Genomic DNA, 15,935 nt, shown 5'->3' on the forward strand with positions numbered 1-15,935 from the left:
CCTGCGTTATTTATAAGCTGCTGTCAAACTTTCAGAAGTTTTCTGCCTCACATGTATGTTCCAGCATACCAAATTTGATTCTCTCCCCTCTCTCTCTCACTATGGATGGAGAAAGCTTTAAGAGGCCCTCAGTGTGTTTGTGTGGTAGGAGAGAGCTTGTGGGGAGAAGGATGGATTGGGGAGTGGAGACATGAAAAGAGTTCTGGCAAAGTGGCTTTGCACAGAGCTGCTCCATCCACGTGATACTTTAGCAGTCCAAGCTGCAGGAAGGGAAGGCTGGCCACATGCCAGCTGCTCACTGGGAAAGAGTGATGGCTCCTGTAAACTGGCAGCAGGAGTTTGTTCTGCCTCTTCAAAACGCTGTCAGGAGACTTCTTTGCCAATGAATGAATCCTCAGGCCACTAAAGGGGGTAAGTGGATTCACGCATACACCTCCAGGTGAGAAGCATAGAAAAAAGGTTTCCTCTCCCCTGTGCCTAGGAGACCTGGTCGTAGTTCTGATTTTACTAACAGCTAACTGTGGGCTAAGGTAAAATTATTTGACATCTATGAGTTCCAGTTATTTTGTTGTGAATAAAGAGAGGATCCGAGTAAAGAATGTCTCTGGCTCTAAAATGCCGTGGGCCTGTAATCTATCAGTGTACCTGGTAACCTCAATAAAAGTGAAAGTCTGGTGTGACAGCTCTTCTAGAGCTTCTTTTGTCTAGTCATATCTATAATCAGGCCAAGTCCTGTAGTTTGTGGGATTGATACAAGATTCAAAATAACTGTGTGTCATCAGAAACAAAAGTTTGGAAAAGACATTTCCCCAAACTAAATTAAATATCACTGCTCAAAAATAATAAAATGCTATAGAAAGAAAATATCAACGCCACCACAAATCAACATTGGAGGAACAGCCCTAAAAAACATCTGGAAAATAGCATTAAGTTAACAAACCACTAGATAAAATGTTTGATTTCCCAGTCACTGATGTTACTAACTGCAAAAGCAGTTAAAAAGTCTTATGAGGAATAATATCTTGGCACTCACGAACAGCAAGAAACCCAGCTGTTTGCACTTGCTGTATAACAAGTGCCAGTGCACATACTGTAATCCTCAGTCTGCTGAGCACTGCAATGGCAAACCACACAATGTGACAGAAAGTTCCTGATTGGGCAGGAGTGATCAGGCTATTGGGACTCTGTAACAGACAAATGCCTCCTTTTACTACAACAGCCCACTTCCAGGGCAACTTCCTTGTGAATTGTTGTTTCTTGCTATATATTCATTCATTTGCTTTTACTGGAAATTTATATCATGGTCTGGAAAGAACTTCTATTTCCAGGCAAGAGTTCCTTTAAACCATACCAGATGTTGGAAACATTATGAGACTGGCCTAAGAAGAAGCAAGGAGGGGATTTGAACATGAGCTATGTAAGTGACAGACAGAAAAGGAAAGGGCCCATAGGTGAGTGGACATGAAGAGAGATAAGCAGATAAGCACACTAAAGCAAGATCATGGGAATCCTTGAAACTCTCCATCTCACAGTGCTAGAAGCATACCCATCCTACAAATGAGATTTTGAAAGAGACTAAGATAAAGCTAGAAGACAAAGGAGAAAGGAAGGGTTCAGACATCCCGACATGTTATTTCCAATGCTACTTAGGCACTCATTGAAATCAGCAATTCTTTAGAATTAAGAAGGAAAAGTCTAATCAACTTGGCTATCATTTCATTCGATGATTAATTGTTAAGCTCCTAGTATGTATCAGGAAAAATTCTAGGTATGGAAGTTGATGCAGAATAATAATGAACAATAAAAAAAGATCTGTTCCGAAAGATACATTATTTAGGCAATCTCCTGTATAAATGATCAATCACCATCTACAACAAGTGTTAAGAAAACAAAAAATATATATGTAGGAAGGGAGTTTCTTCTCTTTCTTCTATGTACACCTTAGAAAAGATGGATAATAATCAAATAACAACAAAAATAAATATACAAATGCAAATGTGATGAGTGCTACAAGGAGAGGTAGATGGTTCTATGAGAAATAATTAGAATATTTGGCCTTGTCAGCAAGGTAAGGGATGGCTTCCTCGAGGAAGGGGTATTTGAACTTTCATCTACAGGATAAGTAGAATTTCATTAGGTGAAGAAGGAGTGTTCTGTGCCGGAAACATTCGAGGGGAGAAGAAAAGACACACACACAATCCCTTTAAGGGTAAACAACCTTTATCCCACATAAATGGCAATGCAGATATAATAAGCAAATGATGTAAAAAACAAATGGATGTAATAAGAAAATTGCAATGGGGAGAGGAGAAGGGAAAAGATACATATATATTTACACTCACTAGACTGTGAAGGATTCAACACCAGACTGGGAAGCAACAGCCTGGGCTCCAGAGTCGGACACTTGTCCTTGCACAGATAAGGAGAGGTCTCATGAAGCTTCGGTGTGGTCTGAGACCATAGCTGTTTTTGTAATGAGTTGTTTGGCATGAGGCCCAGTCACGAGGGCCCTTCGCGACTGGACTCAAGGAACACAGAAAGGTCAACTTGTTTTTGCGATTGTCTGTTGTTTTTCAACAACTAACATAATAGGAATAGGTTGAAATAGAGATTTCTCCGAAACAGTGCTGGATGAACGCCTCAAGGGGCTCACACAACCTGTTCCAGGACTTGGTGACCATTGTTTGTGTCTATGTTCAATTGAGTTCAAATTTAATATTTAACTTTTCCTCCACAAGCGGCTGGATGGAGGTGGGGAAGAGTTCCTAGAAAAGGGTCTAAATAAATGGGCTAATCAAAATGCTGCGAGGCCAGTATTCAGGAATGGAAAGCACTAATATGGAGCCTGCTGCAAACTGAAACTAGGGGGGAACATGTAGGAGCAAAACGTGCAGGCATCTATAGGAGTTTTGTCTTTAATCTCAAAGCTTTAAAGGGTTTTTTTGCTGAGGATAACACGATCAGATATGGCACTGAGAAGATCCCTCTGGTTGCATTGTGTAGAATGGATTACAGGATGCAGATAGACCACTCAGTAAGTTATTCCTGTAGTCCAAGTGATAGAGGACAGCGGCTTGTACGAGGATGGTGGTGATGGTGCAGGAGATGGAGTTTCTGAGAAACTCTAAGCGAGTGTAAGATAAGCATGTTAGGTCTATGACTGTAGAGTTGGCAGACAGCCCCAAAAGCCATATTTTTCATTCAAACAAGAATTTGCTTTGAATGAAAAAGGAAGGCAATGGCATTGTAAGAAACACAAACAATCAAGGAAGCTTACCATATCCTTTCTTACTCATGTTACTTCCCAGTATTGGCCAACCACCTATGCTAAAAATGACATAGAAGGAGAGGGAAATATGGAAGAACTCATATTTCTTTTTCTTTCAGTCCTTCCATATCCTTTCTTATTCATGTTACTTCCCAGTATTGGCCAACCACCTATGCTAAAAGTGACACAGAAGGAGAGGGAAATATGGAAGAACTCATAGTTCTTTTTCAACCCTTCCTTCTTTTTCAGTAAAAGTAGAGTGTTCATAAAATGTGCACCTATCAAGAAGTGAAAAAAAGAGTTAATTTTGTGCAGCATTTCCACTCTTCTTTTGGGAACAAAATGCATATGCATGTATGAATGAGGTATGAATTGTGTAATTTTAGTAATTCCACATATGAGTTAAGTGCTCTTATATTTGCATTTATTTGTTTGCTTATTTATTTATTTAATTTTTAGAGACAGGGTCTTGCTCTGCTGCCCATGCTGGAGTGCAGTGATGTGATCATGGCTCACTATAGCTTCAACCACCTGTGCTCAAAGGGCCTTCCCACCTCAGCCTCCCAAGTAGCTGGAACCACAAGCATGTGCCACCATGCCCAGCTAGCTTATTTTTTTTTTTTTTTTTGTGGAGAGGGGGGCTCTCATTCTGTTGCCCAGGCTGATCTTGAACTCCTAGGCTCAAGCGATCCTCCCACTTCAGCCTCCCAAAGTGCAGAGATTACAGGCATGAGCCACCACACCTGGCCACGCATATATTTAACTGACATTGCACAATATAATGATGAACAGTAAATTCATGCTAATAAAAAATTTAATTTTTATTTATTTACAACGACACTAAATTAAAAGAGACACCATAACAAGTTGAGAGAGACTATAGAAGAAAAGCAAAAACATATTTTAGTACTTTAGTGGCACTTTTGCCTTTCTCTTTCGAATGAGGCATTCAGCATTTTCGTCTTACATGAAAATGATGTAACAGGCCCTGCACAATACATACCTTCCCAGGTTGTAGTTGGCTATTTATCTGCTCAATTCCCACTAGGCTGCCACAGCTGAACACGATAAGCAGGATGGAAATGGCAAATAAAAACAAATGTGGATTTGGGTAAGGAGAGACTTGATTCAAAATGATTATTACAATAGGAGGAGAGGGACTATGGCAATAGGGAGAACACTCGGACCATGCAACCTGCAGGTTTCTCATTGGTCTTTATAAGGAGATTGGCACACAGACATGTGCATGCACAGAGGAAAGACCATGTGAGGACACCACCGTGAGAAGACAGGGCTTCTAGCAGATAGAAGGCTATCTGCAAGCCAAGGAGAGAGGCCTCAGAAGAAACCAAATCTGCCGACACCTTGATCTAGAACTTCTAACCTCCAGAACTATGAGAAAATAAATCTGGGTTATTTGAGCCACCCAGTCTATGGTATTTTGTTATGACAGCCCTAGCAAATTAACAGTCTTCTTTTTTTTTAGATACCTTGTGTATTCCGTACACAAGTCTTTGTCAGATATAGGTATTGCAATTATTTTCTACTGGACTGACTTGCCTTATTTTCTGAAAAGTATCACTTAAGGAACAGAAGTCTTTAATTTTCATAAAGTCAAATTATTCAGTTTTTTTATATTACAGTTTGTGCTTTTCTTTTTTAAGACAGGGTCTCACTCTGTCACCCAGGCTGGAGTGCAGTGGGACAATCACAGCTCACTGCAGCCTCAAATTCCTGGGCCAAGAGATCCTCCCACCTCAGCCTCCTAAGTAGCTGGGACCACAGGTGTGCACCACCACACCTGGCTATTTTTTTTTTTTTTTATTTTTGGCAGAGACAAGGTCCCAGGCTGGTCTTGAACTCCTGAGCTGAAGTGATCCTCCCACCTCAGCCTCCAAAATGCTGGGATTATAGGCATGAGCCACCACATCCAGCTGGTTTGTGTTTTTTTGTGGAGTCATTCCCAAGTCACCTCTCTGCCTCATTATATCAACCAGGGATGAATAAGGAGACCAAAAACATGCCAGTTATATCAACAGAAAAGTTTAATACAAATAATTATTAAGTAGTAAATATGGCAAACTACTAAAAGAGATAAAAGGGGACTCTAAGGGGTATAGAAATAGCAACTGCAGATGGTGGCTACTACCTCTAAAGTCAATGGAGAGTGCACAAAGAAGAAAATGTTAAAATTTGAGGGTGCAGGCCAGGCACAGTGGCTCACTCTTGTATTCCCAGCACTTTGGGAGGCCGGGTGGGAGGACCGCTTGAACCCAGGAGGTCGAGGCTGCAGTGAGCCATGATCGTGCCACTGCACTCCAGACTGGGTGACAGAGAAAGACCCTGTCTCAAAATATAAGTTAAAAATAAATAAATAAAAAACAAAAAATTTAGAAGGGGCATTTCCCCATTAAGGCTGAGAGTCAGGCCTCTCAGGAAAGATATGACTGCCACAAAAACATTCAGCCTGCTGGTGGCATGGAAACTTCTGGAGGATGGGATCCCAGCAGCCTACCCATAGGTAACAGAGGAACTTGGTGAAGGGCACAGATCTCAGGAGGTTAACAGGACTCACTGACCACAGCTCTGGTCTCAAGATTTGTACTGCTTAGTTAAAAACACTCCAAGCAGGAGAGGAGAGGGGAGGGGAAAGAGGAGGGAACCCAGGACAAAGAAGACTAAAAAGGAGCCAAACAGATAAGAGGAAAAACAGGAAAGTGTGGAGTAATGGAATCTGAGAGTTGGGCATTTAATGCTGCTAAAAGACTTCTTGGCCAGGTGCGGTGGCTCACGCCTGTAATCTCAGCACTTTGGGAGGCTGAGGCAGGCAGATCACAAGGTCAGGAGTTTGAGACCAGCCTGGCCAATATGGTGAAACCCCGTCTCTACTAAAAATACAAAAATTAGCCAGGTGTGGTGGCGGGTGCCTGTAGTCCCAGCTAGTGGAGAGGCTGAGGCAGAGGAATCGCTTGAACCCAAGAAGCAGAGGTTGCAGTGAGCCGAGATTGTTCCACTGCACTCCAGCCTGGGCAACAGAGTGAGACTCAGTCTCAAAAAAAAGAATTCATCAGTCTTTTGTATTTGAGATTTCTTTCTTCTAGCCTATCTTCATTTAATTCTATTTAACCTTTTATCTTTCCATATCTGCCGAGATATTGTCTCTTCTGGATGCCTTCTCAAGTCTGCCCCCAGCCCCAACACATGGTTAGTGCTCCTTTGGCTGCCAAACACCCTTGTGTTTACCCTTGTGATAAAATTTAAGCTCCTCGAAGTAAGAGATTATGTTCTATTCTGCATTCTATCACTGGATCACAATATACTCCTCAGCATATTGTATTTCAACATCTGATAATTTTTAAAAATCTGAATAAATCACTCTTTTCTCTGTCCTCTACTCTTTTTACTTGTACTTTTGTCATGGAACTTATTAGCTATCACTATTTTTGTAAATTGTTTTCTCTCCCACAAAAACTGTTAGCTTCTACTAATCTTTGGATTCCTTTGATTGACAAGCACTGTGCATTGCATAAAGTAAGCATTTACTGATTATATGCTGTACTAAATGTCACCAAACTCATAAAAGGTAATTATAATGTTGTAAAACTGATTTTGTGGTTGGCCTATAAACTGGTTCTGAAGACATTTTTTAAATAATTTTATCAGAAGGCATGCAAGAATCTTGGAGTATTGGTTTATACTCATTTGGCTGCAGGAAACAGAAACTCTATCAAGTTACAGGTTGAGTATTCATAACTTGAAAATCCCAAATCCTCCAAAATCCAAAACTTTTTGAGCACCAACATGACACTCTAAGGAAATTCTCAGTGTAGCATTTCGGATTTCAAACTTTTATACTGGGGTACTCAATGTGCAGTTTCAATAGAAAGGAGGGAGCGTTTCTTACTATAAGGAGTAGGACTACAGCCGAGACTCTGGAATGGGCTGGAATCAGGCCCTTCATCACTGGCTGCAGTACTCTTTGTCATTCCTTTCTGCAAGTCCTCCACTCACAGTGATATTTCATTCAGGCTTTCATCCTTTTCCTCCTTTTCTTCACTGATATCAATGAATGGGATTACAAGGTAGAGGAGGGAAATGCATTCTGTCTGGTTGAATATGGATACCTACAGCTCGAGAATTTGCAGCTGCTCCATTCAAGAGAGATTCCAAACTGAGACTGGATTAGTTTACTCTCACTCCAAAATTGAGAGTGAAGGAACTCTTATTTACCTTTTCAAAAATCAATATTTTGTTTTTGTCAGGTGCCCACTCCTAGTCCAAGCAACAAGAGTCCAAGCAGGGTCACGTAGTGAAAGAATGGCTGTAACGATGAGAACCAGAGAGTAGATGGCGGTAGGGAGGAAAGAAAACTCAGTCGAACTAGACAGAAGCATTGTAACCAAGGATCTCAGTTTTAAACATATTTTTTAATCATCTATTCTCTTTTTCTCCCTTCCCTCCTCTCTTACCCCTTCATTCGTTCCCTCTCTAGACACTCCCCTCCAGCAATGCAAGCTTATCTAATTATGTTCCTACTTAAGAAATTCCAGAGGCTAATCTTGAAACAAACCAGGAGCGGAGTCCCAGCTGCAGCATCCTCCCACTTAGCAGGGGTCACAAACAATTGGTCCACCACCACTGGGCTGAAGTAAAGATGACGCCAAGCAGACCTCCAGAGAGAATTATGCAATCTAGCCATCTGAACAAAGACACACAGACCCCACATCCTGTACCACTCCCCCATGTCTCCCATACCAAATTTCCCTTTAAAAACTCTATGATAAATTTTGAAATTTAAGATGGCACTTTAGACAGCTAGTTCACTATCTTCCAGGTTGCTGGCCCTCCAGTTAAACCTGCTTTTCCTTCCACCAACCCTCGCCTCTCATGTCTGGCTTTTCAGCTATGAGCAGCCAAATCTGTGTCTGGTTACAGTATCCTAATAAGTTATCCACTACACCAAGCCACCTGGGTCAGAGGTTAAAAGGAAGAAACTAAGTTTTCCAGGAAACCTATACAACTATAGAGCTGCCCCTAAATTTGGTAGTAAGCAATCCAATGTAGGTAGAGCCGGGTCAGGTTTGATGTGTTTTGGCCGACACAAAGGGCTTAGGTCTCATTCGTATACATATTAGGTACAACAACTGATGGGGCTGAGGCTCCTTATATAGCTTGCTTAGTAGTAGCTTATCTATTGGTTGAGCCCAGCCAACTTTAAAGGTATTGGGACTAAGAAAAAATTTTTTTTTTTTTTTTTTTTTTTTTTTTGTGATGGAGTGTCAGTCTGTTGCCCAGGCTGGAGTGTAGTGGTGCAATCTTAGCTCACTGCAACCTCTGCCTCCTGGGTTCAAGCAGTTCTCACTGCCTCAGCCTCTCGCATAGCTGGGATTACAGGTGTCCACCACCACACCCAGCTAATTTTTGTATTTTTAGTAGCGACAGGGTTTTGCCATGTTGGCCAGGCTGGTTTCGAACTCCTGACCTCAGGTGATCCACCAGCCTCGGCTTCTCAAAGTGCTGGGACTACAGGCATGAGCAGGCAGAACTAAGAAAATATTGAAGCTTATGATTTTCAGCTTATTTCGAGTACTAGCACTGTATTAGTCCATTCTCACACTGCTATAAAGACAAACCTGAGACTCGGTATTTATAAAGAAAAGAAGTTTAATTGGCTCATGGTTCTGTGGGCTGTACTGGTGTCTGCTTCTGGGGTGGACTCAGGAAACTTACAATTATGATGCAAAGTGAAGGGGAAGGAGGCACATCTTCACATGGCAGAGCAGGAGAGACAGAGAGTGAAGGGGGAAGTGCTACACACTTTCAAACAACCAGATCTCATGAGAACTCACTCACTATTATGAGAATAGCAAGATGGAAATGTGCCCTCATGATCCAATCACCTCCCACTAGGTCCCTCCCCAACACTGGGGATTACAGTTCAACATGAGATTTGGGTGGGAACATTGAGCCAAACCGTATCGTGCACATTGCTAAAATAAGCATATCATTACCCAAGCTGATTGCTTTGAAAGGCAGCATTTATTTATGTGGCTATGTTCTGAGAAGTATGAAAAAAATTAATTTCATTATATTGTATCACAATTCATACCATTTGTCCTGTATTTATGATAGGAGAAGATGACATTGAGCATGGTATATACTTAATGTTTCATTTGTTTTACAAACTAAGAAGTGGCAAAGGAAATTAACCCCCCCAATTGCTGAACATTATGAGATCTACTCTGCCTTATTGTCACATGGTAACTATTTGCCTAGAATCTATGGATTTTTAAAATATTAACGCATAACTCACTGACCAGAACTGGTCTCATGGTACAACCTAATCACCATGTGCAATGCAGTCATGTGCCAACGATGAAATGCTAGGACAATATGGCAGCCGCAGTACCAATGCTTATTCTCTGCCACACACTTTCCCCCACCACATCTCCACCCTAACACTTTAAGGTTAAAATGCAGATAAAACTTTCCCTGAATTTTAAAATAAAAAGAAATAGTACAGTGTTATCAGAACAGAGTAGATTCTTTTTGTAATAAAGATGGGATCTTATTCTGTTGCCCAGGCTGGTCTTGGACCACTGAGATCAAGTGATCCTCCCAGCTTAGCCTTCTAAACTGGTGGGATTACAGATGTGAGCCACCGCGCCCAGCTCAGAAAGTGGATTCTTTTGATTTTATTTTATTATTTTAAGTTCCAGGGTACATGTATGGGATGCGCAGGTTTTTTACATAGGTAAATGTGTGCCATGGTGGTTTGCTGCACCTATCAACCCATCACCTAGGTAGTAAGTCCAGCATGCATTAGCTATTTTTCCTGATGCTCTCCCTCCCCCCACTCCCCCTGACAGGCCCCAGTGAGAAAGTAGATTCTTAATGTTGAAATTTTAGGTGTAGGACAAGGGGATTATAAAGATAAACAGAAACAGATGTAGATACAGAGCTTCCTATACTCTCAAATGAGACGACTGCATAAACAGTTTTACTTTAGTAGGTTCATGGTGCTGGGACTGTTCAAAACGTGTTGCATGTTATGGAGTGCGGAGTTGAAGGATTCTAGCAGCATTAAAGAAAATGTTAATTTATTTGGTTCCATCTCATCCTAGTCAATAAGTCAACACATACAAATTGTTCCCGTTTTTGATTGCCTAGAAGTAAGCATTTTTATCTATTCAGTTTTTAGATTCCTATGCATTGCTTTCAAATCAATTGCATGAATGGAAAACTATTCTCATTAATCACACTCCTCTCCACCCCAGCGAAGTCTCAAGTCAGAGCACATCTACACATCGTCCACCAGATGGCGGTGGAAGCCCACCGACATTGTAGACTACGTAGGAAGAGCGTCCAGATGGAAAAGCGGGTTGGGGCTTTCTGGTCTGGTTTTTTTGTTTTGGGTTTTTTTTGTTTGTTTGCTTGTGTTTGTTTGTTTGTTTGTTTGTTTGTTTGTTTGTTTGTTTGTTTGTTTTAAGACGGAGTGTCGCTCTGTCGCCCAGGCTGGAGTGCAGCAGCGCGATCCTGGCTCACTGCAACCTCCGCTTCCCGGGTTCAAGCGATTCTCCTGCCTCAGCCTCCCAAGCAGCTGGGACTACAGGCGCAGGCCACCACTCCAGGCTAATTTTTGTATTTGTAGTAGAGACGGGGTTTCACCATATTGGCCAGGTTGGTCTCAAACTCCTGACCTTGTGATCCGCCCACCTCGGCCTCCCAAAGTGCTGGGATTACAGGCGTGAGCCACTGCGCCCCGCTTCTGGTCTGTTTTTAAAACTAATGATTTCAGGAGGCTGAGGCAGGAGAATTGCTTGAACTGGGGAGGCGGAGGTTGCAGTGAGCTGAGCTTGCGCCACTGCACACCAGCCTAGTGACAGAGCGAGACTCCGTCTCAAAACAAAAACAAAAACAAAATTAACCATTAAAACGAAGAGGACTGTTGGATTTTAGAGCCTCAGATACGGGACTTTTTTTTAAAGTTCCATTTTTTTTTTTAATTGTTAGAAAGATATGGCAATGACAAAGTAATTTTAGTGATCTAATTAGATTCTGTTTTTTCTTGTTTTAAATTCTGGGTAATGTGTCCATTGAAGCTACTTGGCTGGGGAAGCAATTGAAAGTGTCATTCCTCAGTATGCTTGAAATCTCTCATACCCTTCATGCCCAACTAAGATATATGAGAAAATCCTGTTAGTGGCCATCAGCAGCTGCTGGAGAATGCACCTTTATATCCAGATTCTGGAATCTTTCAGGCAACCCTCCCTTCTTCCTCTTTGACTTCTATTTCTCATTCAACTCACCAGATTATTGGGATAATCGTGTGTGGAGGAGATTCTCAATCTCTTTGAGTTTCAGATTTCTCATCTGCAGAATTAAAGTGTGTACTTTTTTGAGGAAATAATATATGAACATACATAGAACAATGCCTGGCACAGGCTAAATGCTCCAAAAATGGGAACTATTATTTTTTCCTCAGACTTTTACCTTCTTTTGAAAGTATGCAGGCTGGGCACGGTGGCTCATGCCTGTAATCTCAGCACTTTGGGAGGCCGAGGCAGGTGGATCACCTGAGGTCAGGAGTTCGAGACCAGCCTGACCAACATGCAGAAACCCCGTCTCTACTTGTGGGTGGAAAGCCACCCAGTTGCCAAGGCAAGAGACGGAAGGTACAAGCTGTTCCAGTATAATAAAAGAAAATAATTACAATGCAAAAAGTTATACTAAAAATAAGATATAGATATGATTATATATGAATATTATCAATCATTAGTTGGTAGTGTTGCTCTTTTAGTATTATAATAATATGTTTTATAATCATAACCTAGAAAACACCAGGCCATACAGAGTCAGGAGCTGAAGGGACATTGTGAGAAGTAACCAAAGGACAAGAGTGTGAGCCCTCTGTCACGCCCGGATAAGGGCCGCTTGAGGGCTCCTTGGTCTAGCGGTAACGTCAGTGCCTGGGAAGGCCCCCGTCACTTGGCAGACCTTGGTCTAGCGGTAGGGCCAGTGCCTGGGAAGGCACCCGTTACTTAGCCGGGAAAGGGAGTCTCCCTTTCCCCGGGGGAGTTAGAGAACACTCTGCTCCACCAACTCTTGTGGGAGTCCTGACATTAGCCAGGCCTGCCCGCAGTCATCTGGAGGCTTAAACGTCTCCCTGTGGTGCTGTGCTTCAGTGGTCATGCTCCTTGTCCACTTTCATGTTCTGCCTGTACACCTGGCACCTCCTTTTAAGTTCTTAAAAGATAGCAGTAACAAAATTAGTGAAAGTGTTGAAGTCTTTGATCTTCCTGATAACTGCACAGAAGAAATGCTGACATATACTGTCCTCCCTCTCTGCTTCGGCTATCACAAAGGGAAAGGCCCCCTGTCATGGGCACACATGACTTGCTTGACCTTATTAATCATTTGCGATGACTCACACTCCTTACCCTGCCCCCTTGCCTTGTATACAATAAATAGCAGTGCGTCCAGGCATTCAGGGCCACTACCAGACTCTGCGCATTGGTGGTAGTGGTCCCCTGGGCCCAGCTGTGTTTCCTTCTATTTCTTTGTCTCATGTCTTTATTTTTCTACAATCTCTCATCTCCGCACACAAAGAAAAAACCCACAGGCTCTGTAGGGCTGGACCCTACACTACTAAAAATACAAAATTAGCGGGGCATGGTGCATGCTTGTAATCCCAGCTACATCGGAGGCTGAGGCAGGAGAATCGCTTGAACCCGGGAGGCAGAGGTTGCAGTGAGCTGAGATCGAGCCATTGCTCTCCAGCCTGGGCTACAAAAGCAAAACTCTGTTCCAAAAAAAAAGAAAAAAGAAAAAGAATGTATAGGGCATTAATTATAGTAACTTGTGTACAGTTTTATTATTTGTGCCAAATGATCATGTAACAAAATTATGACTATGCCTATTGTGTATTGTATGTATGTGCATATTAACTATCAAAATGTCCATATTTTGTATCTACAACAAACTCATATATTGTTGATAGCAACTACAGCGCTATTGGCCAATTACAACAACAACATGAAACACAGACACCGAGAGAAGAAATGTTATCTAAACCCAAAGTGTGAGCGTCTCAGAGCACATATTTTCCAAATGTCAGTTAACAGGGAAAACTAATAGATACCACAACCAGTGACTTTCCCTCCCTGCCCTGAATTATGGTGAAAGTGTATGAATTATATGACCTGTTTTCAGCTATACAATTTAGAGCTCCACTGGAGTTTTGTGGAAGACCAAGTGAGGAGCTTTCAGTTTTGGAAAGTAGACACTCATATGACATAAATGGCCTAGATTTAGGAAAAAGAACAGCTAGGCCTTGGTGATGGCTTCTGAATGCAGTTTGTGCAATTTACAACTCAGGTGCCATGTGATATCATTTCTGTGGCGATTCTCATTCAAAGATAATGAGACTAATGTTCATAAATGATCGATATTTTTATTATGAGTTCCCTTAAGGGTGTAACAAAGGGGTCTCTCCCAGAAAAATAGAAAGTAAATCTTCCAACAATACTTCTCTCTATCTCTCCTCCCTCCAAAGTTCCCTACTCATGACAGCTGCTAAAATCCTCCTTCTCCTCTTTCAATCTCCCAATCCTTCCACGTTGTTATCTCACAGTTTTCTTTCTACCCTGTTCACTACCTTCTTCTCACATGGTGTAAAAGTGAGAAGCTTCTCTTGTACCCCTGCCCACCAACCATACATAGAAGGCAGCTAATGGCCTCCCATTTCTCTCTCTCTTCTTGGCAAGAAGCTTGTGGCATCCCCTACAAAGTATATTTCTCTCCTCCTGAATGAATTTTGCATGAGACATTTTCTTACAGAGAAATTCCGGGGACTAACATTCTCTACTTTGTTTTATGTATATATAACAAAGTATATAATATATATATATAACAAAGATGTATACATAAAGCCAGATATATATATCTGACTCATTGCAGCCTCAACCACCTGGGTTCAAGCAATCCTCCCACCTCAGCTTCCTGAGCAGCTAGGACTACAAGGCTGTGTCACCATGTCGGGCTAATTTCTAATTTTTTTTTGTAGAGATAGGGTCTCTCTATGCACCCAGGCTGATCTCAAACTCCTGTCTCAAACGATCCTCCTGCTTTGGCCTCCCAAAGTCCTGGGATTATAGGCATGAGCCACCACACCTGCCCCTTCTACTCTGTTGTATTTAGAAGGAGAGAATCTTATGGGAGAAATTCCTGTTTTAACTTGTTTTAATCTATTACATAGAAGCTGTCTATAGGACTATACTAGATTTCTACTTTTCATTAGTGAAGAAGAAAGTTGTTATAAGGAAAAATCTTTTTTTATTTATTTTTATTTTTTGAGATGGACTCTCACTCTGTCACTATGCTAGAGTGCAGTGGCACGATCTCGGCTCACTGCAACTTCTGCCTCCCGGGTTCAAGCAATTCTCCTGTCTCAGCTTCCCGCTAGCTGGGACTACAGGCATGTGCCACCACGCCCAGCTAATTTTTGTATTTTTAGCAGAGATGGGGTTTCACCATGTTGGCCAGGATGGTCTCGATCTCTTGGCCTCATGATCCATCCGCCTCGGCCTCCCAAAGTGCTGGGATTACAGGCGTGAGCCACCACACCCGGCCGGAAAAACCTTTTTGAATGAGATCATGAATCAACAAAATAAAGAAAATAAACTTCAATCCTTGGATATAATACAGAGAAAAGGAAGGACCCCACAGGAAGGGTGCTTATACCGGAGTTAAAGTTGGATATGGCTTTAAAAGCTTTAAGGACATTAATACAAGCTTTATAATTATGGAACATATCACACTACATGAGATCCAAGTATCAAATAGAATCACAGGTTAGATATAGAATCTGGAGTTGGGGGGAAAGCTTAGGGAGCATATAGTGGAATTATCCCTCCAATGTGGGAATACCTTTTCCAGAAATCCCAGCACAAGTACATCCACCTTGTGTTGAACATATCTCATGTATCAAAATTCAACTCGTGTTTCCTTGTTCTGCCATCTGAAGCAACAGACTTGACCAACCTTCAGTAAATAACTTTATAAATATTTTAAGAAATTTATCATTTTTCATGATCTTCTCTTCTCTAACCCAGACACCCCAATTCCTTAATATTTCTTATATCACAAGCATTTTTTAATTATATTTTTAATGGGCACAAAAATACAGTTAGATAGGAATAAGTTCTAGTGTTTGATAGCACAGCAGAGTGCAAAGTAGTTAAAAATAATTTATTGTATATTTCAAGAAGCTAGAAGAAAGATTTGGAATGTTCCCAACACAAAGAACAAAAAATGTTTGAGATGATTAATATCCCAATTACTCTGATTTGATCACTACACATTGTATGCATATATCAAAATAGTACACATACCCAGAAATATGTATGCTCAATTTGAAGTATGATCAAATATGATGTATCAACTTAAAAATTAACCAAAATTTATTTTTAATAGACAAATAATAATTGGATATATTTATGGGGTACAATATGATGTTTTGATATCTGTTTACATTTTGGAATGATTAATGAACAAATCCATTATTTCAGATACTTGCTTTTTTGTGTGGTGAAAACATTTAAAATGTACTGTTTTAACAATTTTGAAATATAAAATACGTTATTATTATAGTCATAATTCTGTGCAA

The sequence above is a fragment of the Nomascus leucogenys genome, chromosome 18 (assembly GCF_006542625.1).
Source record: "Nomascus leucogenys isolate Asia chromosome 18, Asia_NLE_v1, whole genome shotgun sequence".
NCBI classification, from domain to species: domain Eukaryota; kingdom Metazoa; phylum Chordata; class Mammalia; order Primates; family Hylobatidae; genus Nomascus; species Nomascus leucogenys.